General features: G+C 31.6%; 1 non-coding gene across 1 annotated transcript; it reads left to right on the forward strand.

Annotated features, from left to right (window-relative positions):
* The first annotated feature begins 16,389 nt into the window (after positions 1-16,389).
* LOC128292465 (small nucleolar RNA R71) lies at positions 16,390-16,496 on the forward strand. The gene has a single exon (XR_008282450.1). It is a non-coding gene; the product is annotated as a small nucleolar RNA R71 (small nucleolar RNA).
* Positions 16,497-26,904: the final 10,408 nt, after the last annotated feature.

A 26,904-nucleotide genomic window follows, 5' to 3' on the forward strand; every position in this document is an offset into this window, starting at 1 on the left:
AAAACACCTCGAGTGATTTGAGGGAATCTTTAGTGAGGATATAAAACTCTGTGATATTCTAAATAAAAAGTAATTACTTAGATGAAGGAAGACACCTATGTTTTCAAAATAAAATGCTCAACTTGGAATGATTGAAACTTTTATGTTCTTTTAGTTAAATTCTCAATGTATGGTTACCTATGGATTAATTTGAGACATTATTGATATAAATTATAAGTTGAGAAGAATTTATTTTGATTATGAGTTGAGGATTTTGCTTGAGGACAAGCAAATGCTTAAGTGTGGGGGTATTTGATAAACTGTAATTTATACATATTTTTCCCCATATTTAACGCATTTTATGGATGATTTTTCATTAGAATTGGTGAATTCGATGCTTCTAATGCTTCAATTTCATGTTTTATACTTAGGAGAGCATAAAAGAGCGAAAGGAACGAGAAATGAGACAAAAACGGAAAAAATGGGCCAAAGTACGAAATCAACACGGCCTGGACCTCCTCACACGGGTAGACCACACGGCCGTGTCAATCTGGCAGAATTAGAGCATAACTCACACGGGCATAGCACACGCTCGTGCCATTCTAACAGGCTCGATCACGACCTGAAGTAATCGCACACGGGCGTGTCACAAGGGCGTAACCTTGCCGAGCCCAAGTTAAGTCCAATTCGGAAAAGGCCACTTTTGAGAGCATCTAGGCATTCCAAAGCCTATAAATACACCCTAGAAGAGAAGAAAAAGGGAGACGGAGAATAGGGGGTAAGGAATTACTCCAAGAAAGCCAATTGATCCATCTCAAAAGCTGAATTCATCATCAAGGCTGAAGATCTCTCCTCAATTTCCCTTCAGGAGTTTTGGGTTTTCTTTATGTTTTGTATTTGTTATTCTTCTGAGATGTCTTCTTATTTAGTTATGAACTAAATCCCCTAAATACCTAAGGGAATGAAACCTAAGACGAATCTTGATATTATTTTCTGAATCGTATGATAAATATTTATCTTGTTCTTAATTATGTGTTCTTAATTCTTGTTTTGATATCCCAGGATACTGATTCAAGACATGCTCTTACTCAGAGGAGGAATAGACCCTGTCTAAGAGTACCTTTTTCATAATTAAGCGGAGTTGATTGCGCGCCTAGAAATAGGGTGACAAGATTTTACCGGATTAGGGTGAAACCTAATAAGGGAATCCATAGATCGAGTTAATGCAACCCTAGAGTGTTAATTAGAGAAAAGTCTTAGTTATTCAATCTAGGGATTAGACGTTATTAGTCTTGAATAGGGATAATAACATAACTTTGGGATCTCTACGGAACAAGTTGAATGAATAAATCGTCCGATTTGGAGCCAAAATAACAAGTAAAGTCTAGGTGGATTTTTCCTTAGGTATTGTCTCAAGTCAATCGATTTCCCAAAAGCAATTCCCCAATTCTTTTCTCTGTGCGTTCTTAGTTTAGATAATTAGTTAATTAAAACAAAACCCTATTATTCTTAGGCTAGATAATAAAAAGACAGTCATTACTAGTACTTTTAGTTCCTTTGGGTTCGACAATCCGGTCTTGCTAAAACTATACTATTGTTCGATAGGTACACTTGCCTACATCGCGATAATAGTTAGTTCAAGAACGAGTAATTATAAATATTTAAAACCTATCATGAAACCCATAGATCAAGAAGAATCACTCATTTCATTCTGTATTTGTTCAAATCCACAAGATACTAGTGCTTAAGTGAGTAATTTCACTATTACTCTTCTCACGCTTTATCTTTTCTCATGTTTACAAAAATTCAATCTTTTACATTAGTGGGGGAATGTTGATAATGTAAAAAAGTATTTTTAGAATATTTTTAGTTGTGGAAAATCTTCTGAATGTTGCAAAAAATATTTTCAAAATATTTTCGGTTGAGGAAAATCCTATGCTATTTTTGGAAATTGACACTATTATTTTACCATTTTTTCTTTCAAAAAACTTTATAAATAGAAGGTCATTCTCCTCATTTTTTACAGAACACAAGAAGAGAAAAACAACTTCATTTTGTTCTCTAAATTCTGGTGTTCTGTGAAATTACACGAGAGGGAATTTCTGTCTAAGAGATTGGGTTTTAAGCAGGACCGTCTGTGACCCCTCCAATCTTTCCTAGGAATTGAACCTACTATGGTTTTACCAGTTTTCTTTCATTTTATTTTCCGATCAGATATCCAACCAACTTATTTTGTTTTTTCAGTTTCGAGTCCTTTCGAGAAGAGCAATACACTACCTTTTTTATTTTGGTGTATGAATATTGAAGTACTATGTTAACCTTGGGGGCGACTCCCACTACACGATTACACTGATTAGGATGGATTTGCTTCTAAGGCAATGGTTATTCAATGACATAGTGATTGCTTTATTTATCAACACTCAGTTTGGTCTCCTGTCAGCACTAACAATTTTGTTTTGCAGTAGGATATTTCCAACATAAAATGTCTTTGAAAATATTGATTCAAGACCATTTTTATCTTATTGGGACATTTCAACCGATACAAATGCATACTTGTATCGATAGAAGTAAGTTGGAGAGGGCCCCAAGCATTCCTCCAGACTTCTACCAATACTTAGGGGCTTTTCTATCGATATTAAGGAGAAGTTCTACCAATACAAGTAAATCTGTATCTTCTCTGATACTATTGTCAGTACAAGTCTGAACCCTTGAAACCCTCAGATTTCTATCGATACAAGTGCTCTTCTACCGGTACATCAGGCTCTAACAATCAAATTTTTTAATACTTCTATCGGTATAAGGTCATTTGTATCGATACAAGTGGTTTGCATTCTGCAATTAGTGCTCAAATTTAATGTTACAATGGCTCTAATTTACTCCCAACGTCTCCAAATGTCCCCAAGGTTTTTAGAAGGCACAAATACAAGTCAATTATCCATATCGAAGACAAGGAACAAGTTTATAAAGTCAATTGTACAAAAACTCAATCTTTTCAATGATACTCTCTTTGTAATGCATACACACACTTGGAAATCTATCTCTTTCATTCTTTCAAGTGTTGTATTGTCATTGAGTGAGCTTAATCATTGTAATATCTTCTTTTGAGAGTTATATTTAATCTTTATTCTTATTTCTTTTTTTTTAAGGGTTTCCTTAAGGTTTACCCAAAAACCTTAAGAGAAGTGGCACTATCTTGCTTATTTAAAAAAAAAAAAAGTGTTTGTAAAGGTTAAACATTATTCTTGAAAGGTTCAAATCTAGTGAATTTGAGAAATCTTTAGTTGTGGTAAGCTAAGGTAGTGGAGGTAAGAAATTGGGGCCGAACTACTATAAATTCTTGAGTCTTCATTATTTATCATATTTTCTTTAAGTTTTTAAAACACCAATTCACTCCCTTCTCGGTGATTATTGAGCTTAACAATTTCCTTAGATACTTCTTGAGTTTAATCCTTGTTCAAACTTTATAATTGGATCACAAGATTGAAAGATTATTCTATCATTCTTTATTTGGATTTTTTTTATTCTTGTTGGTGTTTAATCTATTTGATCTTTCATCAATGTTAAATTTTTTGATTTAGTTGTTTTAGGTTTTAAAATTATCATTCTTCAATATTTTGTTTTTTTTTTGTTAATTTTACTCTTTTAAGTTTAAAAAATATCAAAACAAAAGGAATTTTACTATCCAAACCAACCCTTTTTCAAAGATGCAGGTAGTCATTCATCATATTTTCGTTTTCAATTTAGATTTCATTTTCTTCTTTTATTTCTTAGTAGAATGAATCAGTTTGAAAAGTTAACAAAATTGTTCAATAAAAAAAGTTATGAAAGGAGGGGGTGATTTGAAAGAGAAAGGAGCACACTAACGAGAAGAAGAATGAGTTGAAATGGAAACTTACAGCAGCTGGCAAAAATTTTTAATGACATGTAAATCTATTCTTATTTAGCACTATATTATTGACTGGGGGACATAGTTGATGTGGTAGAAAACACCTACATAACAATTTTTCGTTAGATAATCTTACATTACCTTGACAAATGATAATGTGAGTTTTGTAAATAATTTACTTCCATTTTAATGATTTTGATTAATTTCACTTAAAAAAAAACTAATGAATCAAATCTTTTAATTCTTTGGTATATTTTTGAGAAACATTTTGATAATAACATCATCATCATCATAAATTGAGAGAAATTTATCATTTTGTCTATCATATTACAATTTGTCTCTTATATTTTAGTTGGAATAATAATTTATCATTTCCTTTTATCATTTCAAGCAAATTTTCCTTCAAACCATAACCAATAACATATTTTATTATTAAAAAATGTTTTTTTTCCTCTTTAGTTTGATTAAAAAAGAAGCTTTGACCGTTGTCAGTTACTAAAGTTAAAATTACCTTTCAATTTCTTGTTGACAAATTCTACAAAAAAATTGAGTGGGTTTCAGGCGAAATTATTATCTATGGCAAGATGGGTCACTCTTGCAAAATTTGATCTTCTTGCTATATCGGGATATTTTATGCAATACACAATTATCCCAATAAGAGTTTGTCACAAAATTGAATCCATCGTCCGCAATTTTGTTTAGGGTTTGTTAATGGAGATGGGAAGATAGCTTTGGAAGATTGAGGGTCAGTTTGCCAACCTGTCAACCATGGTGCTTTAGGATTGGGACTACTCGTTCCATAGAATATGTCTTTTCTTATGAAATTGGGATTTGATTTAATCACAAAAACTGATGTTTCTTGGGTTAAAGTACTTTGTAACGAGTACGAGATTGATGATAGATGTTCCCACTCTATCCGTAAAATTAATTGTTCCTTTGTTTGGCCCTCGTTCACTAACATTTTGGATTTGCTTCGAGAGAATATTGGTTAGAGCATTGGTAATGGAAAAACCATCATGCTATTTGAGGATCATTGGATACCAAATCTTGGTCTTTTAAAGCATTATAGTACATGGCCATAGGATACATGTGGAGTTTCTAAGTTGTAATAATCTGGTTTTCAACAGTGTCATAAAATTTAGTTTTGGACCAAATTTATTGAGTTAGGTTAGTAAATTATTAAAATAGAATAACTGCGTGTCAGGTACGAATCCAAAAGGTCGAGTTAGTGAGTGTTATTGAATTAAAACGGTTTATAAAAATGGAACAAGGACTAAATTGATTGGTAACTAAATAAGGTGGAATTTGATTTCCTTAAGTTTCCAAGTGCCTTAAATAACAATTATACTAAAGACATATTGTCAATTAAACCATTTATAAATAGGATTCATGATTCATTATTAATAGTTTCATCATTCTCCACTAACAAAAGTCTAAGCTTATTAATCCATTTGATTAACAATTAATTAAGTTGATTAACTAGTTAATTATATATACCATAAAATAGTAGGAGAGAGAAAGTGAGTTAAAACATCATCTTTCCCTCGTCGTCTTCATCGATTGCCTAAGAAAAGTATTCTCTTTTCTCATACCTTTCACCATTGTCGTACGTAGCTAAGAAAATTGGTAAGCCTTTCCATCAAATTTTTATTGAACTTTTGTTAAAATATAATAGATATTAAACACTCATTAGTTAATTTGATGAATTAATAAGATTTTAGATTAAATTCCATTGATGGTAGCTTAAGGAAAATTTAAAGCTTGATGTTCAAATTCATGCATGTTAATATTAGTTAAGATTACAATTATTTATGTTGAAATTGTAGTGAAAATTATTGAATTAGGCTAGAATTAAGCTCAGACTATATAGTTAAGTTGTGTAATTAAGGACCTAATTGATAAGGATCAAACTATAAGGTTTAATAATAAATAATGATTGTAGGATGTCTCTGTACTATATTTATTAAGCCTTATTTAAATTCAATTGGGTGATTTGTGAGATACAAGTGTCTCGAATAATAACGTTGTTAAGGACTAAATCAAATAATGCACATTCACGTTTAATCATCATGTTTCTATGCCCGAATTATATATTTAACGATTTCTTGTATCTAAATTTATCGTATACATCAAAAAGTAAAGGAAAAGGCAAAGTCGATAACAATTAGCTAATATGGTTTGTGCTATCATAATTTGAGTTCATTATATAAATATATGTATATGTTTGATTTGTTAATGTCCAAAAATGGTAATCTAATAATGTGAAATAAAGTACATATATACTTGATTAAATGATTTGTAATTGTTTGGTTGGTTGAATACATGTATATATGCTTGTTGATGAAATACGATTAATAATAATGATATTTCCCTTATTAACATGGTCAGATAGAGTCACGGGTATAATTGTCAAGCCATAGAGCTTGTTTTGATAGGTGAGAGATTCAACGCTATGTGCATACATACCGTGATAGTTCTCTAACACCCTAGGGATTGAGAACGTATCACCAGCTCAAATACCTTGCGGGTATGAGTGTATTATAGTGTGGTTGGTGGGATTGATGCATTTATACCCTGATTAGCACTTTATTGCATATTTAGAGTGATGATGGATTGATTCGAGTATCTATTATTATATTCGATTTGGTTAATATGGATTAAAAATGTAATATTGATTAATGTATACATGTGTAACTAAAATTAGATATAATTGTTGAAATGTTACATGATTTGATATGTTAAACTAGATGCAAATACCTTAATGGTGTATCGAAAACCATATCGAGTAGTTGAGCAAAGTATTAATATGAATCAGTTGAAATGATCAATGAATTATTAGTATATATGTATCATTTATGTTAATATTGAAATGGTTGGTTAACTCAAGTTATCTTGTTACTTATCTCTATTTGATTTTGTTATGTTTTTAATTGAATTCAAATTATGTTAGCACCATTAGTAATCATTACTCAATGTATGGATTTGTTTGTTTCTGTACCCAGGTCTCAGATAAAAGCTATAGAAATTTTCTTGTCAAGCATCCAACTCTCCAGCCGATGATCATTTTATGATTCACTAAACTAGACTATGATCATGACTAAGGCAAGCGCACCTATCGAATGGTAGTATAGTTACAGTGAGTCGGGAATATCGTATCCATAAGAACTACTAGTAATAACTAACTTTCTATTAATTAGCCTATAATTAAAGGGATCTGTTTTAATCTAAAATTAACTAAACTAATTAACTAATGAATGCGACAGAGAGTGAAGGAAATAATCGAATAAACCGATGATAAAGACAATACCCATAGAAGAATCCACCTAGACTTCACTTATTATTCTCACTCTGAATTAAATGATTTATTCACTTGTCTTAATCTGTAGAAATCCCTAAATTATGTTAATATCTTTTTCGAGACTAAGAACAACTGACTCTAGGTTGATTAATTGAAATCTCTTTCTAATTAAAACATCTATTGTCGCATTAACTCGATCTATGGATTCCTTTATTAGATTTGACTCTAATTCGGCAGATTTATGTCGTCCTACTTCTAGGATTGCAATCAACTCCGCTTAATTATGCTAGATCTACTCTTAAATAGGGACTTTTGTTTACTAAATAAGCACATCAAACTTGAATTAATATCCAAAAATATTAAGGCAATAATTAATAACACATAATTAAGAACAAGAATAAGTATTTATCATGTAATTTAGAAAATTAAATAATAAGATCCGTCATAGGTTTCATCTTTCCCAGGTATCTAGGGAATTTAGTTCATAATTTTGGGGGAAAACATCTCAAAAATAGGAAAACAACAAAACATAAAGAAACCCAAAAACTTCGAGAGAAACTGAAGGGAGATCTCCACTCTTGAAGGAGATCCTACTTCTGAGTTGAATCCGTTGGTTTTCTTTGAGTAATTTCTACTTTCTACTCCGTGTGTCCCCTTTAGGTCCTTTTCTAGTGTGTATTTATAGACTTTAGAATGCTCAGAAACCCTAAAAATTGGGTTTTTCTGCGTAACAGGGAAGTAGGGTGCGAAATCAACATAAACGGGTACATAGGCGTGTGGCTAGCCCGTGTGGATCACATGGGCGTGTGGCCAGCCCGTGTGGAAATGCTCAGGCTGTTTCGATCCTGGAAACAACTCTTTTTGCCCAATTTTGGCTCTTTTTTCGCTCCTTTCACTCCCCTATGCTCACCTAAGTATAGAAACATGAATTTAAAATATTAGGAGCATCAAATTTACTAATTCATGTAATAAATCATCCAAAAATGCATCAAGAATGGGATTAAAAACATGTTACTTTTATGGCTTATCAAATATCCCCACACTTAAGCATTTGCTTGTCCTTAAGCAAAATCCTCAACTCACAATTAAAATTAATCTTTCTCAACTTGTAACTCTCATCAATAAGGTTTTGTCATAATTCACAAATAATCACACATTGATAATTCAACTAAAAGAGCCCTAAATATTCAAACAATCCAAGTCACACATTTTTTTAAGACATGAAAATATAGGTATCTCCCCATATCTAAGTAATTACTTTTAATTTAAAATCGACAAGATTTTACATCCTCACTAAAGATTCACTCCAATCACTCAAAGTGTTTAAGGTTCAAAAATTAAGCACTCAAAAGTCAATTACGAAAAGTCATTACCATAGGCTTGCATGAAAATCAAATCTCCACCAAATGATATGATACACAAATCAAAAGGTCTTTAAAGGGTTGTAACGGGGCTTGGGTTAAAGGTGCGGATAAAGGCTGAAAAAGAATGTTAGAATCGAGATCGAATTGATAAATTACCTAACTAGAAAAATAAACTAATATTGAATAATTACATCAATCGAAATTATTAAAGAATAACACGAGCTTCTTCTCAGAAAATGAAATTAACTACTTAAGCTAAAAAACATAGAATTAGTAATAATCAACATAAATGTTTTTTTATCACTTTTTTTTTTCATTTATTTTTTGAGAACAATAGATAATAAGAGAAAATTTAACAACTGAAACAAAAGAACATAGTTAAGCAACTAACCAAATCAAATCTCGACAAAAAGGAAGTCAGTAAAACGGGAAACAATTCTCAATGAATCAAAAAGAGTTATGGGTTAATATTAATGGGTAAATCAAGAAACGGTTTGTTAGGCTTAGAGGGGGTTCACTAAGGGTTAATTATGAAGGTAGGCTTATGGGATAAGTGGGTTAAAACCTAGGTTCCTTTATCATCTCAGTATATCAAATCAAAGGTGTGGTTTCGACATGTATAATTGAAGCAAGTTCTAGAATGATCAATCAGTATTGATACACTCATAACCAATAATAGAGTAAGCAAGAAAAGTGTACTCATAACCAATAATAGAGTAAGCAAGAAAAGTGTATGCTCTAAAAGCTCAAAATCTCTCAAAAATTATGGTTTTTGATGTTAATCTTGCAAATCTAAAACTTCAAGGTGATACTTCAATTTAGGGAAATAACTAAAAATTTTAATTCTGAAAATAGACTTATCATGCTTGATTCTCTAGTGTCTTAAAGTTTAAACAATCAATGCACAATTACCTATGAATTTAATCTAAGACACATCAATGATAATCATAAATCAATAAAAATTCATTCTAATAGTAATATGAGTGTAACACCCCCTACCCGTATCCATTGCCGAAATAGGGTACGAGGCATTACCGGAGTTTACTAAACATTTTCAGATAATTCTAAGTCATTTATTATTCATATTTTGAAAATAATCATAACGTCTCTCTACTGGGCTATTGAAGCCCAAAACATACATTAGAAATCAACTGGAATAAAATCAGGATCATAGAAAAAAATTTCGCAAAATCTTAAATTATATTTTCATCTAAGTATTTACCATTTCAATGCTCCTTATAATTAAATATGTTACCATTCAGTCAGCAGCTTGGTACTTGGCTAAACGTCAAATAACAACATTGTTAGTATTCTTGCACATATTTCATATAAATTCAACATTGATATACCTATTTTCTCAACATATCACACTTGAGTTTAATAATAGTCTCAACTTACATAATTTCCTTGTATTAACATATCAAAGATAATTATATATGTACATGTCACAAAATATATTATTCTCTTCTTGTTTCTTCATAAGCATATATTATTCATTTCATTATATCAATATTTCATGCACCATCATTTCCTTATATCCTAAGTATATTTATTTCGGTAATAGTTCGTATTAAACTTAACATAAATTAAATTCCATGTACCTATACTTATTTCATTTATCTATCTTCTTAATTATTTCATACAACTACTTTGTACGTATATTTCCATATGACCAGTTCCGATAAACATTTCACACAACCATTTTGTATAACCAATTCATATAACCATTTATCATCCGGTACATATTACCTGAATATTAGTTGTTCAACAGATATCTTGGCGTCTCTCTTCCACAATCTTATTTATCTTCGACATGATGCCATAGTATCTTTCAACTATGGTCTTACTCGTTTTCTGTCATGTTGCCATGGTATCTTTCAACCATGGTCTTATTCATTTCATGTCACGTTGCCATGGTATCTTTCAACCATGGTCTTACACATTTCATATTAGGTTGCCATGGTATCTTTCAACCATGGTCTTACACATTTCATTTCAGAGAGCACACTCCCACAAACCTCATCCTTACAGTGGGATTACCAGTCCAGGCTAAATCCCGTGCAACAACAATTAATCTAATGAGCTTGGATCTGAATTACCAGTCCAGGCTAAATTCAGACCCTAATTCGGATTACCCGTCCAGGCAAAATCTATTTTACATATATTCTTCGGGAGGGCTATATCAGGATAGGATCACCCCTCCAGGCTAGATCCTTTTTACCGTCTCGAGCTATTTAACGGAAAGCTCATAAAGAGCCATATCGGGAAGCTAATCCGAGCTATAACGGGAAACTCAATAGAGCCGAAATCAGGTAGTTCACAAAGAACCATATCGTGAAACTCACGAAGAGCCTATCGGGAAGCTCCGGATAGCCATATATCAGGAAGTTCAAGCGAGCACTATCGGGAGGCTCACAAAGAGTCTATCGGGAAGCTCACGAAGAGCTGTATTTCGAGACTCTCTTAAGAGCTACAGTGTGTCCACAACACATGCGGATCATAACCTATCGGGACGCTCCGAAGAGCTATAACGGGAAGCTCACAAGAACTATAAAACGGGGAGCTCGAGAGGGCTAATATCGGGACACTCTTTCGAGCTATGGTGTGTATGCAACATATGCAGAACTACAACCAATTCGGGAAACTTACATCCATCGATTTTCCTTTGTTCAACGGGATGTATCATTTTATCGGGCATTATCAAATATATCCATATCAATTTCTTATGCATGACAAAAATACAATTCACAAGTATGATATTTAATTCAAGCTTATAATTATCCATAATTCTGTTACACGAACTTACCTGACTAAATTACAAAAATACCCAGATTTAGGGGCATTTTGATAAAAAAAATTCGTTTTCCTAGATTTTTCACCCGATCTTAAATTGACAATTTCATTCAATTTATTAATTTAGATAATAAAACAATTCATTCTCTTCAATCTGGTCATTTTTGACATTTTTACAATATTGCCCCCTGAAGTTTTACTTTTATTCAATTTAGTCCTTAAGCCTAGAACATACAAATTAGCCATGCTAGCTGAATATTCATATATATTTTCCTCCTCCTCCTCTCGATTCCACATCCTTAAAGTATATAACACACTTGTAAGTAACATCATCTATAATTTTTATTATTTATTTTTATGAATATTCAAGCTGTCCATCTGTATCATAGCCACTAAATTATTTATATCTGGAGCTATAGAACTCTAAATTAATATCCACTAATTTTCCCTTCTTCAATAAAAATTAATTATCTCCTTGTACAGAATTCGAATGATATTCTTGTTTATTTCTATTTAAACTAGACTCATTCAGGATTCTAAACATATAAATTTAATCCCCTAACTATTTTTATCTATTTTTTTATGATTTTCCAAATTCAGAATAGGGGAACCCGAATTCATTCTAACCTTGTCTCACAAAATTCATTATATCTCATGATTTATAAATCCATTGTTTACACGTTTCTTCTATGAGAAACTAGATTCAATAAGATTTAATTTCATATTTTTTTCATCTTCTAATTCAATTTATACAATTTATGGTGATTTTTCAAAGTTAGTCTACTGCTGCTGTCTAATATTGTTTTAGTGCAAGTTGTTTATTACCATTCTTCCCCCGAACTTTAATAAATAACAATTTCGTCCCTACTAAATTAGCCTCTCAATTGAGCTGATTTTTCTCAATTAAAACTTTATTATATCACCTTAAACTACTTTACAACTTTTGGAAATCATAATTTCAGCACTAGACTTTAATTCCAAACATTTTCACAATTAGGTGCTAAAATCAATTTCCGTCAATTTTACTTAATAAAATTATCTTATATCAAAATTAAAGCTTCAATTCTATGTTTATTCATCATATGATTCCAGCACTCATCCATAATAACTTTAAAAATTAGCCCTTCAACATAAAACTTATGAATTACTTTACAATTCAATCATTATTTCATTTCTAACTTGAATTTCTATCAATTAAACCATTACTTCATCATTTTACTCAACATGAACATTATCTAGAAATCTAACAACTTTCAAAATATCAACTTAATTTTATCAAAATCTTGTTTCAAAGCTTCTAAAACATCAAAATTAAGTAAAAATGGCTAAATTGACTTACCTATTAAACTTCCAAACTTCACACCTTTAATTTTCCTTTTTCTTCTTTCTTTTCTCTTTTTCTTTCTTTCCTTCCCCTGCTCTCTGTTTCGTTTGCTTTGTTTCTTCCTTTCTATTCTCTTCTCTTTTTTTTTTTCTTTTTTTTTCCTTTTTATATATATATACACATGTATTTATACTTAAATAGTAAGTATTATTTATTTATTTATGTGTATATTATTAGTACATTTATATCCATTTATAACCATACATTTGTCATTATTTAATATATTTATCATATAAAATCTTATAATATAATTATTTAATTAATAAATATCTTTTATAAAATAATAAATATCTATTTAATATCTAATACATGTTTTCCAAATGTATGTATTTTTATCCATACACTTGTATATTTCATTTACTATACATTTGTCTTTGTACTAATTTATTTATCATATAAATATCTTATAATATAATTATAATAAATTAATTTAATATCATTTATTACTAATAAATATATATATATATTTTATAATTTGAAATCTAAGTAAAAATCTTAGATTTTTACTTTATATGTCACTCACTTATGCTAAATGGCATAATTCCATTTTGGTCCTTTTATTTTCTTTTAATTTATAATTAAACTTTCACACTTTATTCAATTTAATCCTTTTATCAATTACCCTTAATTAAGCTAAATTCACTTAATTAAACTCTAATTAACCACTCAATTAACTTTTTAAATATTTTTATAATTATTTACCGATCCATTTTTCAGTAACGAAGACTCGAAAATACACTTTTTCCGATAACCGTAAAATTTGGGTTATTACAATGAGAAAATTACTTAAACACAAGATATAATTCAGAGATTTTCTAATAATTCTCTAGATAACCACCCAACACATAAGATGTACATTGTCCTTAATGTACAAAAATATATAATCACAGTATAAACAAAATATCATAAGAGAGGGAGAAAACTGAAACTGCCCTGAATATTGGATGAAATCTTCAAAATAGTGGAAAGCGGAATTGTAGTCAAATTTAAATGTAACTCATGATTCCGAGAAAACTAACAATAAAATAAACACAAATAATAAAGAAAATTAAGGGTTATAACTCGATCGAAACAACCATAAATCTTTCAAAAGATAATAATGAAAATAAGTTGAAGAGAAAAAATAAAAGAACTAAAACAAAATTAAAAAGAAAGATATAATAATGATAATAATAATAAACTCAATGATATCAATAAACTTAAAAGGTAATTGTAATGATAATATTAAAAAATACGAAAGAAAAAATAAAAAATAGAAATAGCTAAATAAAAATAAAAATAATAAAAGTATATAAAAATAAAATATAAAAATATAAAAAATTAAAAGTATAAGTATTAGATAATAAATTAATTAATTAATTAGTAAAATAAAATAAGTAAAATAAAATTGGGGTGATTAACCCAGTTTTCGCATGGCCATGGACATGCCTGTGTGTCCAGGCTGTGTAGGTTACATGGCCATGTCGCCAGGCCGTGTGTGTTTTCCTTCGCTTTCCCCACGCCCATGTGTTATCCAACACGCCCGTGTGACTAGGCCGTGTGCTCCACACACTCGTGTGGCCAGGCCATGTGGGTCAAAAACACACTTTTTTTTTAGATTTTGAAAATTAATTAATTTAAAAAAAAATCATGAAATAATGTTAAGAAAATTAGTAGTGTTAACACTCGGGTTGCCTCCCGAGAAGCGCTTATTTAAAGTCTAAGCTCGACTTACCTCGTATTCGCACAGTTACGGTGGTTCACGGAGTTGAAACTCCTCTTTTTCACTGTCAATTCTATTATCAACATAAGGTTTTAGCCGAGTAATATTTACCTTAAAAGTGCCAAATTTAGAATGATTTACCTCGACTGTACCGTATGGGAAAATATTCACTACCGTAAAAGGAGTTGCTCCATTTACATTATGCTCTGAAGTGGCGATTCGAGGGTCCGTTTTATCCAACAATACCTGATTGTCAATCTTAAATTGGTTCGTCTCATCTTTAAGCTCATGATGGAGTCGCTTTGGTTCATCATGTATTCTAGGTTTCTCCTTGACGTGTGTCTGCCATTCATCTAGTTCATCGATTTGTAATCTTCTTTCTTCATGATTTGTTCTATGTAAACTGGACCGCGGCTTTGTCACGTTTTTCTGAGGTATTTCCTGCAAAGAATGTTGAGCCACAAGGTTATTAACATTAACAGAGCTCATAATATCATCTCGATCACTAGATATCCTAACAAAATCACAAGCTTGGAGTTTAATCATGTCATCACCTATACGAAGTATTAACTCACCTGTACCAACATTTATGATAGTTCTAGCAGTTGCTAAAAAGGGTCGTCCTAAAATCAATGGTACGTCACTATCCTCATCTATGTCTAGAACAACAAAATCAATTAGGAAAATGAATTTATCAATTTTGACGAGTACATCTTCAATAATACCGCTAGGAAATCTAATTGTTCTATCTGTCAATTAAATGTTCATCCTAGTTTGTTTGGGTTTCCCAGGACCTTGTTGCTTAAACATTTTGTAGGGCATGACATTAATACTAGCCCCTAAATCAGCCAAAGAATTATTAACACTTAAACTACCAATTAAATAAGGAATAGTAAAATTCCCTGGATCTTTCAATTTGTTGGGTAGTTTATTCTGCAAATGGCTGAGCACACTGAATTTAGCTCCACATGCGACGAATCATCTAACTTCTTCTTATTTGCTAAAAGCTCCTTTAAAAATTTAACGAAATTTGGCATCTGTGAAAGAGCTTCAATAAACGGTAAGTTAATATGTAAGTTTTTCAATAGTTTAAGGAATTTATCGAATTGTTCGTTTGTGTGGTCTTTCCTTGTCGCATTTGGATATGAAATATGTGGTTTATATTCCTTACTGACCGAATCTTGCTTATTTTGGCTTACATCAACCTTACCATTGCTTACTACAGTTTCTTGCCTCGGTTCAGATTCAAATTCAGTTAACTCTTCTTCATCTTGAACAGTGACCGCATGAAGCTGCTATCTTAGGTTAGTTTCAGTGTCACTTGGCAAGCTACCTTGTGGTCGTTCTGAAATCATCTTTTTCCAATTGACCGATTTGATTCTCAAGCCCTTGAATCGACGCTTGTTGATTTTTGAGTGTTGTTTCAGTGTTTTGGAAATGAGTTTCTGACACTGAAATAAACTTCATCAACATCTCCCCAAGGTTCGGCTTCTTCTTTTGTTGGTAAGGTGGTTGAAAGCTTGGACCACCCAAAGAGAAGTTGGGATAGTTCCTCCAACTTTGATTATAAGTGTTATTATACGAATTATTCTGAGGTCTAGAATTATTACCCATATAGTTGACTTGTTTGTCTTCTATGCTTAGGTTGTAGGATCGATTTTCTAGATGGTTCCCTCTTCTATTTACGTGTATTGCATCATCAGATGTACTTATGTAGAACCATATAAACCATCAATCTTTTAATTCAAAAGTTCTACCTGATTTGACAACATGGTGACCGCATCAATGTTAAAAACGCTAGTTGCTTTCATTGGCTTTGTCTTAATGAATTGCCACTGATAATTATTCAGTGTCTCCTCTATAAACTCGTAAGCCTCTTAAAGTGTTTTGTTATTCAAAGTCCCACCAGTGGATGCATCGATTAATTTCCTAGTTGAGGGGTTCAAATTGTTGTAAAAAGTTTGAACCTGTAGTCATAGAGGTAAACCATGGTAAGGGTACCTTCTCAATAAATCCTTATACCTCTCTCATGCATCATATAAAGTCTCTAAATCCATTTGTACAAAGGAAGAGATACCATTCCTCAGTTTGGCTGTCTTAGCCGATGAAAAGTACTTCAGCAAAAACTTCTCGATCATTTGATCCCAAGTAGTGATAGAACCTCATGGTAGGGAGTTCAACCACTGCTTAGCCTTATTTCTCAACAAGAAGGGGAATAATCGTAGGCGAATTGCATCATCAGAAACGCCATTTATCTTCAAAGTGTCGTAGAATTCTAAAAAATTAGCCAAATGAGTATTTGGGTCTTCGTCCTGCAAACCATCAAACTGAATAAATTGTTGAATCATTTGAATAGTATTAGGTTTCAGTTCCAAATTATTTGCAGCAACAACAGGTCTAACAATACTCGATTTAGCCCCAATTAAATTGGGCTTGGCATAATCGTACATAGTAAGAGGAGCAGATTTGGATTTACAGGATTTACAGCAACCACAGGAGGTAACTGATTATTATGATTTTCTGCCATCTCCTCAGTATTAATAATAATATCCTCTTACTCTTCTATTGTACTTTGTTGACTTTGCCTCGCTTCTCTACGGTTTTTATGAGCTGTACTTTCGATCTTACTGTCGAATACTAGAGGTCCTAACAGGTTTCTTCTATTTATAAACTAAAGGAACCTGCCAGAAGCAAATAAATGAAAAGTTAGTAAATTAAAAGTAAAACAAAAAATAAAATAAAAATAAAAATGGCTAAAGTAATAAAAATCTAGTGTTCCTAATATTTTAGTCCCCAACAACGGTGCCAAAAACTTGATGATCATTTTATGATTCACTATACTAGACTACGATCACGACTAAGACAAGCGTACCTATCGAATGGTAGTATAGCTACGGTGAGTCGGGAATATCATACCCACGATGACTAAAAGTACTAGTAATAACTAACTTTCTATTATTTAGCCTATAATTAAAGGGATTTGTTTTAATCTAAAATTAACTAAACTAATTAACTAATGAACGCGATAGAGAGTGAAGGAAATAATCAAATAAACCAATGATAAAGACAATACCCAAAGAAGAATTCACCTAGACTTCACTTATTATTCTGACTCTGAATTAAATGATTTATTCACTTGTCTTAATCTGTAGATTAATTGAAATCTCTTTCTAATTAAAACCCCTATTATCGCATTAACTTGATTTATGGATTCCCTTATTAGATTTGACTCTAATCCGGCAGATTTATGTTGTCTTATTTCTAGGATTACAATCAACTCCACTTAATTATGCTAGATCTACTCTTAAACATGGACTTTTCCTCCACTAAATAAGCACATCAAACTTGAATTAATATCCTAAAAATATTAAGGCAAGAATTAATAACACATAATTAAGAATAAGAACAAGTAATTATCATGTAATTCAGAAAATTAAATAATAAAATCCGTCATAGGTTTCATCTTCCCTAGGTATCTAGGGAATTTAGTTCATAATTTTGGGGAGAACTATATCAAAAATAGGAAAACAACAAAACATAAAGAAACCCAAAAACTTCGAGAGAAATTGAAGGGAGATCTTCAGTCTTGAAGGAGATCCTAATTCCGAGTTGAATCCGTTGGTGTTCTTCGAGTAATTTCTACTTTCTACTCTGTGTGTCCCCTTTAGATCCTCTTCCAGTGTGTATTTATAGACTTTAGAATACTCAGAAACCCTAAAAATTGGGTTTTTCTGTGTAACAGGGGCGTAGGGTGCGAAATCGACACGGACTGGCACATGGGTGTGTGGCCAGCCCGTGTGGAAATACCCAGGCCGTGTGGATCCTGAAAATAGCTTTTTTTCTCGATTTTGGCTCGTTTTTCGCTCCTTTCGCTCCCCTATGCTCACCTAAGTATAGAAACATGAATTTAAATTATTAGGAGCATTAAATTCACTAATTCATATAATAAATCATCCAAAAACGCATCAAGAATGGGATTAAAAATATGTTACTTTTATGGCTTATCACCAGCTTAGCTCAGAAGTCATTATAATTCTATTTTGTATGTATATATGGTTTTGAGATCATATGGCATGTATCTAGGTTAGTTGGTTTGTTGCTTAAGTTAGCTTTGATAATTTTGGTAAATGACCTTAATGTCATATTGGTTGAATTTTATTTTTTGATTACTAGTTAATTATGCTTTATTATGTGATTTTGAATGTGAAAATTGGTAGGTTTAATAATGATGTATTGAAGGTCATAATTTGATAATGTTTGAACATGTTTAGATAGGTTAATTGGATGAATATGTTTTGTGGTGCATTTTAAGTATGTTTAGGTTCATTTGGTTAAGACTTTGTACACTTAAAAGTGTAGGATTTTGACCATTTCATCTTTGAATCTCGAGATAGACAAACATGTCTCGAGACTGCAAAACAAATTTCATTTCAATTTTACATTCAAAATCTTGAGATTTCAAGACATATTTGTAAGTCTCAAGACAATATTTCCTAGGTCTTGAGACAAATGACCTTTGCCTCAAGATAAAAGAGCATTGGGGCGAAATAGATTTTGCCCTGCTCCAAGTCTCAAGACATTTAAACACCGAAGCAAAATTAGGAAAAGTTGGTCTCAAGACATAAATGACCTTGCCTCGAGAATAAAAAAGTGAATATTACTTTTATTTTTCCCTCGTATGCGCTTGTAAGGCCTTTATCACGAATTATTGGATAGTCTTGTTCAGTCTTGACTTTATTTGGTTTGCTTTCAACCTCGTAATTGGGCCTTGTGGTGTCACACCCCAAAAATTGGGTTAAAAGAATCGAGCTTGTGAAAATTGAAAGTGGTCATGCCCCGATTTATAAGGTTATTTTTGAGCATTTGTCAATCAAGGGTTTGAAATGGATACCGAAATTAGGTTATAAATAATTAATTAAAGTGTTAAAATAATATAATCAAAATGAAACTTAATTACAAGTTTTAATTTGAAAATAGTGTATTTTAATTGAGTTAGGACCTAATTAGAAAAATCATAAAATGAATTAAAATATTAATAATGAGACTTAACTATAAGTATTAATTATTGTATATAAACTAAAATAGGGATGTGTTAAAAATATAAAGTTAAATAATAAAAAGAAACAGAAAAATTGAGTAAATGTGTAAACTAATGAAGAATATGTAAGTTGAGCTCGAAAAAATATATATAATTAAGTGACTAAAATAAATAAGAAAAAAGATATAGACTAAGTGGTTAAGTAGTTAGCACATAACTTAAAGGTTTTAGATTCTATTCACTCCTCTCCTATTTCTTTTCTTTTTAAATTTTCAAGCAACATAGGATAAAAGACAAATATTATTTGAGTTTACAAATTAAACAATAAATAAGCTTAGCCCAATGGTTAGTACGCTAGTTCTTTTCTAAATTAACCCAGGTTTGAATCCCTTCTTTCTTTTTTATTTCATAATTTCACCAAAAATGCCCTAAAAACATATCAATACGATTAAGCATAAAAAATAAATAAGGAATGGGTAATAGCCCAATGGTTAATGTGTTAGCCCCCTTAAGTGACTAAGGTTTGAGCCTCTTTCTTCTTCCTTTTAATTTTAATTTCAAATTTCGACAATATCTTGGGAAAATTGTAGGTGACGCCCCTTAGGTATTGACCCAATTCTTTCCTAATTAGAATTCATGTCTTACTATTTCTCAAAATTCCAATAGACTTAGAATTCTACCATTTTTTTTAATCCTCTTCTCCTAATTAGAATTTCAATTTGTCAATTTTCAAATCCTAATAGAATTTGTCCTTCATCCTTTTATTTATTCTCTTTTTATTTTCATTCTCTTTTCTTTACACCATATTTTCAACTTTCTTGCTATTGATTATTGTACTTTCCTGTATTTAAAACATTTTTCATTCAATCGTTCTTTCTATCAGATTTGTGATTGACGTCAATAGCAAATTTATTATTGCCAAGAATCAGTAAGTACATATTGTTTCCAAGGTTTAAATCTCAAATTTTCTTAATATTACTATCCAATGCTAATTCTACGTTTGATTAATCAATCCTTTACGGTTCTTGCCGAAATCTTCCATTAATCTTGATACCCAATGTTAAATCGTGTATAAATATCATTTGAAGGACTCGTTTTAGGTACCCCGGATCAAATTTGAACATGAGGAACATTGCTTGAGAACTTGGTGACAGGTATGTGTCCTTTTACAAGTGAATTAGGGCAAACCATTTCTTGGAATGGGGCCACATGGGCAGCCACAATGGTGTGTGGGCCACCCGTGTGGATCACACAATCATGTCCCCCTGAAACCTTAGATTTTTCAAATCTCACACAGCTTAAGACCCTTCACACGACTTGATACATGGTCGTATCTCCTCTGTAGGTTGATTTTGCAAATACCACACGACTACAGCCTGTCACATGGCCTAGCCACACAACCTTATATCCCCTCCACACAATTCGATCACACGGCTGAGTGTCCCCTGCTTTACAAATTTTATAAGCTGGACTAGAATTTTATGTTTTGTTAAATTTAGTCTCTGATTTATTCTCGAACTATTTTTGGTGTTTTAAATTATTCAATTAAGTCCCTGATAATATGAATTATGTTAGAATCCATGAATTGACTGACTATATCAATATGATGTTTAAATATATTTGCATGAATTGTGAATAATACATACGTTTATTGTTTTATATCTGTATTTGTGATTGTATATACATCATGCCTTATGTTACCGTTAAATCAAACACTTGATAAGCATGAATTGTGCTACTGAGTTGATCTATTTTAAGCATATTATTTGCTACTGTATTGAATTGTTATAAGCATATTAATTGTTACTGTATTGTCCTGTTAAAAGCATAATTAAATTGTATCATATTAATCCATTTTGAGCTTGCCATATTGCATTGCATGGGGTGGGACAATATATAAAAAGGAAGAATGGCATTTTATCTGCAAATTTGATGTGCACCCACAACCTAGTGGCACTATTTATCCTTTAACTGTAAATATGTTGTACATCCACAACCCATTGACAGCTTTTACCTACAAATATATTGTGCATCTATAGCACAGTGATATATTTTATCTATGATATTTTGCTGTGCACCCAAGCCTAGTGGCAGATTTTATTTGTGATATTTTGCATTGCACCCACAGCTCAGTGGCAAGTTTCATCTACGAATTTTTGTTGTGTATCCACAACCCAATGGCAGATTTTACCTGTAAAACCAGTGGTGGTTAAACCACAACCCGGTGTGTAGGTGGTTGGAGTTTAGGGGAACTCCCATTGTGGTGTGTAACAGTGGGGTAGGTTCTTTTCTATTAAATCGAAACTATATAGCATTCATAAAGCATGTGCAAACAAACTGGATTTTCTGAGATGACATATACACATATATGTGTAAGTTATTGAGTGGTCTGAAATATCAATATTCGGAATTTGCTATTGTAAATTGTTTTACATGTTGTGTTTCTGTATACTTATGTGGTTGCACTAATTTTGCTTATGATGGAACTCACACTGAGCTTCATAGCTCACTCCTTTTTTATTTTCATCTCTACAAATAACCTATCAGGTTAGGACGTAGACACGGCACTCGGAGGGACTCAACTAAGTTTTTTTATTAAATACTTTCTATTTATCATTTGATACTTTCATTATTCAGAGACTGTAATGTTTTAATTTCAATATGTGGCATGGGACTTAGGAATTGGGTTTAAAAAGCATGCATGACATTTAATTTAATTTTAGGATATTGAAATATGGTATTTAATTATTTACGCATATAATATGATTTCAATCTAAATTGAGTATCACTTTTTCACTGCTAGATTGTAAATAAATTTTGAGTAATATAAAATAGAAATTAACTAAGTTTTCAATGGTAATCACCTTTTTTTCAAGAAAAATATTAGATTAGTAGTATTTCTATCCACTCATGAGTTTTTCTAAAAAAAAGCTAATTTTTCTTCTAAAGATAAACAAATGTTTTAAAATGTCTATTTTATAAATTCTGATAACTCTACTAGGCCATTTTGGTGATCGATGTAATCTCCCAAATTCGAGCTAACGTCTAGGCCAAGTTGGGGAAGTTACATGTGGTAGAGGAAGCCCAATGCATCCATGGGCCTAAAATTTGGCCTTGAGCCTCACATCATTCCCCCTTCCTCAAGAAGATTCATCCTCGAATCTTTAGCTGCACAAAATGAAAAATGACTCGAATCAATAACAATGAAAAGAAACAAATACTTACCGAAGCTTTCCTTTTACAGTTGTGAAAAAAAGTTATCTCTGAGACCAAAAGCATGATTTTAATCTCCAAAAATCGCATATTTGGACCAAAATTCAGTTTCTAGATTTTCTTAAAAACAAGAAAGTGAAGCTTGATTTTCATTTTCCCTCATATGCGGTTCTAAGGCCCTCATCATGAAGTCTTAGATAGTCATGTTCAGTCTTAACTTGATCTGTTTTGCTTTCAACCTCATAATTGAGCCTTGTGATAGAGGAAGCCTACCACATCCATGGGCTTGAAATTAGGCCTTGAGCCTCACATCATAACGTGTAACATCTCAATACATGTTAACTTCGAAGCTAAAAATCCCAAAGTTATTTATGACTTTTCTCGAGACATGGAGACCCAGACATAAATTTGAAATTTGATTTTTAAGTTTATATTGAAGTCCTAACTGTGAAATTAACCCTTACAACCCCGTAAATTGATGAAATGAAATCAATGAATGTATAATGCATGTATAAGAATTATTTTAATGATTGAATTAAATGTATTTGTGTTATAGTAACTTGAGTTGCTTCGACGACATAATGTGACATCACACATTGGATCCGGCGATCGGATCGGATGTAAGGTGTTACATAATTTAATCAACATGGTCGATGTAAGTGGTCAATGGAATTGGGAATTACTATCCTTGTTCTTCACTAAGAATATTCTCCAACATATTGTAGGTCTCCCTCCATCCAATGACAATATTGAATCAGGCGAGTGTTTGAAAGTCTTCTAATAGTAAATTTTTGGTTAAAGAAGCTTATAAATGTTTAGTAAAAAATACTTTGTATCCATAGGAAGATAGTTGGTCTAATGTTTGGAAGAATAAATTGCTCCCTCAGATTAAAAACTTCTTTTGGATCGTCGTTTGTGAGAGATTACTCACAAACATTGAAAGAGAATGAAGGGGCTTTACTAATAATGCTAGTTGCAGTCTTTGTGCTGAGTGTTAAGAAACCATTGTCCATACTCTTTGTGATTGTCCCATAGCTAAGGCTAGTTGGTCTCGTATTGTGCTTGGGCACTTCTGGCGATGTTTTTATCAATTATGATTTACATGCATAGTTAGTTGATAATTTAAGTAATCATCACAAATTTGATACAAATACTGCTGAATGGCAAGTCATCTTTGGTGTAGTGTGTTGGTACATATGGAAGAATAGGAATCTCATTATTTTCCAACAAAATGGTAGTAGCTTTGAGGCACTTATGAACTATGTATGGCAAAAAGTATTCAAAGTTCTATATATGATGATACTTTTAGTATGACCAAGATTATTACACAGGTGAAATAAGAGTCGCCTCCTTGGGGTTGGATGAAACTTAACATCGATGGTGTCGATAGTCGCTGGAAGAACTGGCTTCAATCGGGGGAGTGCTTAGGCAAATGGATTTTTTGTTTCCAAAGATGTTTGGGTAAAGGTACTGATACATGCACGGATGGGGTGAAATTTATTAAATTTCAATCACCAAAGCTGCCAATTTTCAGGCTTGAAAAATCAGTAGATTTTTGACGACTTTTGGGTTGAGATCCAGGCATTTCTAAGTTGAGATTTCTTCATGGAGTTTGAATACCTATCTCTTAGCTTCGAAACACATTTTAAATCACTCAATTTTGAGTTTGAGAGCTCAAGTTATGACCGTTTTAGTGAAAATTGCGTGAGCAGAATTTTTGAATGGGATTATGACCGGAATTACGAATTTCGGGCTTTTAATTCGAGTTTAAATCATATTGGATTTGGGTATTAGGCTTAATTTTATTATATATGAGTCCAATATATTGTATTTATCAGCTCTTATTATTTTATTATTATTTTATTCCAAATTTTTATAATTATTAAGTATTTTAAGTTATTTAGAATTTTATGTTAACAAGAAACTTTAGTTTAAAACTACTTCTTGTTTAGATTAAATTAGAGTTCTAAGAGTTTTATTTAGATTTATTTAGCTAGACCATATATAGGCATTTGTATTGTACACAATTCATACAATTCATTATTATTATATTTCTCTTTGAGTTAATAAATTCTCTTTAAGATTTTCTTTTTCAAGAATTTCTCTAGAATTTCTCTTGAGTTTCTTTTAAAAGAGTTTTTAACAATCTTTTTATATTATGGGGATCATCTTCAAACTTTTTCTTACCAAGATTTCTATCTTGGAAGGGAAATTAGAGCAATTTGAAGGGTGTCGTAGATTCTTCGTGTTTCCAATGCTTCTCTAGACTTCTACACGCCACGTTCTATCTTTCCATCTATCTTCTTTATTCGCATTCTAATCTTTGATTTATTATTTTTATTTTAGTTATTTATTTTAATTGTTTTATCTTACTTGGATTCAATTTCGTTTCAGGTTGTGTAAAAATTCAAGTTTCTTTCTAAACGTCTAGAGCCCTAAGTCAAATTCACGACTTTGACAAACTTGACGATCCTCTTCCACATTCATCCGTCTCATTCTTTATCATTTGGTATCAGATTTGGGCGTTTTAGGTGTTCTTTTTATTTTTATAAATTGATTTCTAGCAACAGCTTCAAAACAATTTTTTCACCTCGATACTTTTCGGAAAAAAATTCAATGGGTATATGATTTTCAAATGATCTAAAATTTTACATACTATTTCTTAGCACTATTTCAGAGTATTAAAAAATATTTCCCACAAAAAAAGTGATAGAAAAAGTACCAAAAAATAAAAATATATAAAGAATATTCTGTGGGTTGAATTTTGTGCCGAAACTTTTCAGATCAAATCTACATTATTTGAGGAGGCTCTAGTTTAAATTTCATGATTTTTGGACATTAGGAACACCTCGAACGAAGTTTGTCAAATTGCTTCGCAGTTTTTCGAGTTTTCGGGTTTCAACAATTTTCATTGACTCTTAGCTTTAGTTTTCATTTATTTTTACTTTTTATTGTTCCTTTATGCATTCTAACACTTTCTTGTTTCTTGTGTTAGTAGGTTACAGCATGTTGCATATTTCTTCCTCCGTGCAATAGAATTCTATGATGTCTAGCCGATTTTTGACTCATAGTGCTATTAGGTTTGCTTTGTTAGTTTGATTCTAATACATTATGATTGATTGTTATAGACACTTTTTAAAATACTCACAAGATTAATTGTTACCTCATTGAGAATTTGATTTTCATTTCTGAGTGCATAACAATGAGGTTTACTTAATTTTTCTTTTCTTGAGTGTTGTGTTATTTTCATGCTTTCATAATGATTCGCAATACTATGATTAGGAAGTTGAAAAGGGATCAAGAGGTTTGAAATGCTTGAAATCAGAAACGTGACACTATTCTAGACACAATCAGCAAAAATTTGGAATGTCTCTGTACCAAAATTGAGTGTCAGAATCATAATTGGGAAGATAAGGTTGATCAGTCTTGTCTTCATGCAAATAATGCTTGACGTGACTCTCATGCAAATGATGAGTTTTTGATTAATAATGACCATAGGCAACATTTTTTAGCTAAACTGAAGTTCAACATTCCACCATTTCGAGGAAAGTATGATGTCGAAGCATATTGTGAGTGGGAATAAAAAATTGAACTAATGTTTCGTTACTATAAATGCCAAGAAGAGGAAAAGTCCAATTAGCAACCCTTGGGTTTTTAGATTATGCATTGAGTTGGTGGATTCAACTTGGAATTGATTGTCAAAGAAACCGTGAAAGGGTAATTGAAACATAGGACGAGTTGAAGCAAGTGATGCAAAAGCGTTATGTTCCTTCTTGTTACTATAGAGAGGTCTCAACTAGACTAAAACTCCTTGTTCAATGTAATCGATCTATTGATGAGTACTTTAAGGAGATGGGGATGCTAATGCAAAGAGAAAATATACGAGAGGATGAAGAAACTACCATGGTGGGATTTGTAAATGGCTTGAACGTTTTGATAGCCAATGCTCTTAATCTTCAAACCTATATTGTAATACCTTCTACCCGTATCCGTTGTCGGAATAGGTTACGAGGTATTACCAGAGTTTACTGAGCATTTTCAGATAATTTTGAATAATTTATTATTCATATTCTGAAAATAATCATAATGTCCCTCGATTGGGCCCTTAAAGCCCAAAACATACATTTAAACATTCAATAACTCAATTCAAGTTGCACGAACTTACTTCATTGTTTATTCGTATTTATAGTTTTACTAATCCGAAAACTTTTTCTTTTTCACGTTCAAGTCTCATATTTGAGCCACCC

Source organism: Gossypium arboreum, chromosome 4 (assembly GCF_025698485.1).
Source record: "Gossypium arboreum isolate Shixiya-1 chromosome 4, ASM2569848v2, whole genome shotgun sequence".
NCBI classification, from domain to species: domain Eukaryota; kingdom Viridiplantae; phylum Streptophyta; class Magnoliopsida; order Malvales; family Malvaceae; genus Gossypium; species Gossypium arboreum.